The following is a 6,000-nucleotide window of genomic DNA, read 5'->3' as shown; positions in this document are numbered from 1 at the left end:
CAACAGAAGGCAGATTCAATGACCTGTGTTATCACACTGTACCCTAAAGCCAGTTCCATGACTTTTCACCAACTGGGGTATCTCCAAGGACAAGACTGTGTTATTTTTTTTTACCAAATTCCCAGGGGCACTTGCTGGAAACCAGTCGTTACACAATGAATGTTTTCTGAATGTATATAAATAAAGCATATAGCTTTACTAACTTCATTGAAAACATTGCAGTTTTCTATCAAGATCCTAGAGCTTAACTAACTCTACAAGACTTAAATGAAGCAGAAAATGTTAGGGGGGAAAAAAAGTCATCTAGGGGCAGGGGAACTTCTCCTAGATATTTCTGAACATTGTTTTCTCCTAAGCAGGTCTGTTTTTCTAAGGGCCTTCAGATCTCCAAATGTCCAAACTTGATGAATGAATATTTAGGTTTCTAACGCTAGGACTTTAGATCTATACAGGGAAATAAAACACAAGGATTTTGTATATGTATGTGTATCTGCTTTAGGGGAGAGGCCTAGGTAAAAGTTATTGTAAGAAGTGCTCTCGTTGATTCCCATGATCTTGGATGCCTAGGCTATAGCAGAGGTTTGGAACTTTGGCTGCATGGTAGAACCACATAGAGAGTTTTGAAAACATTTATTACCCAGCCTCCTCCCCTATAAAATTCTGATTGCATACATCCACATGCGTCCTAAGCATTTGTCTTCATTTAAAGTTCACTGGATAATGGTAGTGGGCAGTCAGGCTGAGAACCCAGGGCCCCACAACCTCTGGGATGGTTGGAGATCAGAATTTGGAACTTGCTGCCTCTTATATCCAGGAATCAGGCATCAGGCTCCTATGTACAGCTGCCTACTCATGTTCAAGACGAAATGTCTTCAAATCCAGTAACTCACCTAGTTCTGGTGCCTTCTGCATCTGGTTTATGCATTCACCTTGGCTCCTCCTAGGATGGGCTTCCAGTGCAGAATCAAGTCTGAGAGGCAACCCCCACTGTAACATTCCAGCTAGATCTGGCCTCAAAACTGCCTATGTGCAGCTGTGACAACCTGGAGCAATAGTTCCCATCACCTACCACAAGCCATTCTCCATTAGCAAATACTTTGGAAAGTCCCCAGGGTATCATTTCCATTAGTGACTTCATTTTGAAATTCCATCAAGCCTACCAGGTGCTATATGCGCGCCTCTGTATGCACACACCTTAAAGAAAGCAAGTGTTTTCCTCCTCCTCTAGCTCAAATTTTTCTAAAATCACTTCACTTGGTCTCTGAGGAACATTGAAGGAGATGAGAAGATTGGAGCTGCAGAACACCTGGCATGAACAGTGCCAGCATTTTTTTCCTATGACCAGTCCCTGAAGTCCCTGGTACTCTGAGACATCGTACCTTAACAGGACACAATAGGAGCTTCTTCCCAAGGTCATGGGGTGCTGTGGAAAGTATCCAAGCTCCACACTCCAGTTGGAGCTGTGTGACTTCTGTGAGCCTTTGTCTTTCTGTCAGCATTGGGGTGAGGACTAGAGGTGATTTAACTAAAGCAATAAGTAGGGCACGGTGCACGTAGTAGGTGGCTATGATTGCTATTTCCTCCCCTCTGCCTTTCGGTATTTCTCTTCCAGAGAAATGCTTATACTGGATATTTTTTTAATGTCATTGCTCAATGAGCTAGAAAAGGCAGCCCTGCTGATTAGAATGCTGGTTTGCAGGAAACAGAGTAGTGGTGTTGACATTTGCAGAAAGCTTTCTAGCTAAACTTTAAACACTGCAGATCTAATCCTGCTGGCTTCGCCTGTTAGTGATATTTCTATGGCTTTAATGGACACACCAGTTCAATCAGACCCTCAGGGAAAGGGCAGGATAATTGGTTTCCTTTAGGGTTCCAGCAAAATCAGGTGGACACCAAATCCCTTTGAGCATGAAGGAAACAAATGTGTATTGAGCGTTACCTGTCTCCTGTACATAGGAGGTGCTCAATAAGTGCTGACAAACTGAATTCTGTAAAAGAATGAATTTACTGCATAGGCCAGAGTGGACTGCATTGTTCTTCCATACTAATTGTTTGCTGTGGATAATTGGCTAATTTCAGATATCCATGTCTTTATTTGAGCACAGTGGTGTGTAAGGTCCCATGCTAGTTCTGGGGACATAACTAAACAAAACAGACAAGGTCTTTCTGCCTTCTGAGACCTCAGTGCAAAGAGGGGGACAGGGCGGAAACAGGAATATAGTGTGACAAGTCCCATGACAATGAAAGCCCTGGAGACCTCACCAGCCTGGCGGGGCCACTGGAACCGAGAAGCAGGAAGATGCGTCGGCAGTGGGAAGGCAGGTTGCTATAGAAGTTAGCAGGAAGGAGGATGGGAGAGCTGTCAGCCCTCAAAGGAACTGGAAACAGGCTAGTAGAACTGGTGCTGGGAAAGGTGGGGGGCAAGTGAGAGGGGGGAGACCCCCACCAGCTTTGCCAACCTTGCCTGGTGGTAGACAGGCAGGTTAGTGCACCCCAAGGCACAAGCAAAATGTTCTGCTATTGCTTTTAAAATACTTAGTGAGGAAATCAGCTCTTTAGTAAAGAGTATGGCTTTAATTTTAAATTACACCCACAGAGATGATGGGTCTATGCGTTCAGGGCTGGTGAAGTTCTCCATCAGTCTCCACCGGTAGCTCCTTAAAAGCAACCAGAGCTACTGAAGCAAGTGGGTGGTAAACAAATAAAACAAACAAAATATCCAGCATGGCTTTCTCTGTCTCTGTTTCATCTGGTTCAAGGGGAAGCTGGTTTAATGCTGATGGCTGTGGAGATGGACCTGTGGTGCGACCTCTTTCCACTTTTCCACCAGTCTCCTGGGAGGACCGGGAAAGAGTTGGGTACTTGGTTCTGTCTGGGAGCTTGTGTCTGAGAGCCTAAGATATGGGGTCTGTCACGTCTGGCCTGAGTCCAGGCTTCTCCCCTCACCCCACTCTCCTTCTCCAGGGAGGTTCAGGCAGGGTTGTGGCCCTGAAGCTGGATCTCAGGGTAGGGGTCCCTCTTCCCCACTGCTGGCAGCCACTTCCCCACTGCTAGGACCTTTTAGGGGTGCAAGCTGGCCTGATCCTCTGGTTGCCGCCCCCTCCAGTCTCATCTGTGCCCAGGGCTTGATTCTTCCCTAGGCTTTTTATGTAAAACCTGCCTGGCCCCATGGAGCCTGGAGATTCCTGGTGGGGTGCTGCTGTCCTGGCTGAGTGGGCATTGCCAGTGCCCCGACACCCACCCTACTCCAGGCTCACCATTATTTTCCCTTCACTTGACTGGCGACCCCCAGCCCACCACCGCTCTGCACAGCACCCCAGCCCTTAGGTTGTAGGCACCCCACCCCCACCCCTGCTGGTGCTCACACCCCCATGTCAAATCAGGCTTTTCCCATCCTGCAGGCACCTATGCCCCAAAGAGGTGGCTCCTTCTCCTTCTCCTTAAAGTAAGGTCCTGCAGTCACCATGACTCGGTAAGTTGTACAATCCTGTCTACCATCCTTCTTCCTTCCACCTCATCAGCCTGCCTGCCTGCCCCTCTTTCTCTTTTTATGATTTTCCCTTGTTTATCACAGAGAATGCACAAATCTCTTTTCATTGTAAGACATTGAAACAATACATGAGATTTCAAAGCAAACTGAAAATCATATTGCCACTCCTCACCCCCAATTCCACTTCCCTCCTCAGGGGCAAAACCACCTAGCAGTTTGGTATACATGTTCCTCACATTCGTACCCATATGAATATACACATCTGGGGATATACAATATGGGTGTACCACATATAAGTATATATGTACAAGTACATATAACTTTGTATTTTTATTTAGTTGGGATGGTACCACAAGTGTCTCTATTTTCATTTACTAACATGTACTGCCAATAACATAACATACATGTTCTTTGCACTATAACACATCCATAACTGTGGATTTATTGTGGTTTATAATGTCCTGTTATTGACATTTTTGGTGTTTCTAATTTTTTTTTTTTTTTTGCTATTACAAGGAAGTGGTGACTATTGTAGTTATATCTTGTTGCCCAACTCATTACCCTCAAACTTAGAGGTTTAACACTATAATAAATATTCATTATTGCTCGCAATTATTTTTTTCAGTAGTGGGGATTGAACCCGGGGCCTATGCATGCTAGGCAAACACTCTGCCAGTGAGCCACATCCCCAGTCCTGGATCACAAATTTTGCCAGCCAGGAATTTGAGATCTGCTTGGCTGGTGGGTTGTGGCTCAGCATTTTTCATGAGGTTGCAGCTGGTGCAGGTGGGTCTGCAGTCACTGAGTTTGCCGAGGGCAGAGGATCTACTTCCTCACAGGGCTGGCCAGTGGGTGTTGGGTGTTTGCTGTTGGTGGGAGGCCTCATCCCCCCACCCCTGGGTCTTCCATAAAGCTGATGGAGTACCTCCACAACATGGCGGCTGGCTTCCCTCAGGGCCATTCAAGAGAGAGCAAAGTAGACTCGGCAGTGCCTCTCTGACCCAGCCACAGAACTCCACCTTGTCACCTCCAACTCCTCTAGCCATTAGAAGCGAGTCACTAAGTCCAGTCCTTTTGAGGGAAGAAGGTCAAAGGATTTTTGAACATGTCCAGGATAATCCTTCTACAGAATCTTTGTGTGCTTGTGTGACTATTTCCTCAGGATAGGTTTCTAGAAGTGGAATTGCTGGGTTAAGTGACATAGACAAAAATTATGAAAATTAAAAGTTGTCTATGTCAGAAATTATTCATTCCTCCTATCCCCTATCCATTCACTCTCTTTTTAAAATAATGAATCTCCTGAGTTTTAGCTGGGCAAGGTCAAAAATGTGTTTTCCAGCCTCTCTAGCTGCTAGGTGGGTGAATGAAACTAAGTTCTGGCCAATGGCAAGTATAATGGGTGCTCAGTACCCCTGGAGTCCTGCATCCATGAACTCAACCAAGAGCAGACAGAAAATATTCAGGGGGAAAACTGTATCTGTTCTGAGTGAAGTGTGGATTGTATTCCTTGACATTATTTCCTAAACAATACAGCATTACAACCATCTACTTAGCATTTATATTGTATTAGGTGTTATAGACAATCTAGAGAAAATTCAAAGGATATAGATTATATGCAAATATTATACCATTTTATATGAGGGAGTATATAACATCCCTGGTATCCTCTGATTTGGATCTTCAAGGTCCAGAACAGTCCTGTGCAGGTGCTTGCCTAGCTAGTGTGAAGCAGCCCTGAAGCTTCTGCTATCCTTCCCCTGTCCCCATGGATAAGCAGTTGTGAACAGATGTGGTGGTGGGAGCCAGCTCATTCCAGGGGGTGCTAGAAACACCCTTGATGATAGTGTTTCAGCACTTATAAAAATACTTTTATTCCTGGATAACCTTGTAGGATAGATAGAGCCATCCTTCTTCCCAGAACTTTCTACGGGCTTAGACTTTAATGTTAAAAACAAAAACCTCACCAATCTATTTTGCTTAAGCCACTGTTATTTACAGATGACTTGCCCTCTAGAAAGGCCTTACGAACAATGTATGAGTATCCATTTTCCTCCTGGCCCACGATGTATCTCACCAATTTTTATAAATTTACTAATCTTCTGGGCTCCCTCTTCACTTATGATTTTTTTGGGGGGGTAGGAGACCAAGATTGAATCTAGGGGCACTTAACCACTAAGCCACATCCCCAGTCTCCCCCAACAAACACACACTTTTTTTTCTTTCTTATTGTGAGACAGGGTCTTGCTAAGTTGCTGAGACTGGCTTGGAACTTGTGACCCTCCTGCCTCAGCCTCCTGAGCCACTGGGATTACAGGCCTGTGCCACTGTACCTGGCCACTTAGGACTTTATAATCTCCTTCATGTGCTGCTCTACCCAATGCTAGGGACAGGCTGAAGGACAGTCTGATGAAATTTTTAAAAAAGAAACCAACCATAATCTGTGTTAGTAGAAAGCACAGCAGTCTATTTAGACTGTTGCTTTGGGGAGAGAGACTCCTCTAGCTAAGATG

The sequence above is a fragment of the Urocitellus parryii genome, chromosome 6, assembly GCF_045843805.1.
Source record: "Urocitellus parryii isolate mUroPar1 chromosome 6, mUroPar1.hap1, whole genome shotgun sequence".
NCBI classification, from domain to species: Eukaryota; Metazoa; Chordata; class Mammalia; order Rodentia; family Sciuridae; genus Urocitellus; species Urocitellus parryii.
This window is presented reverse-complemented; position numbering follows the sequence as displayed.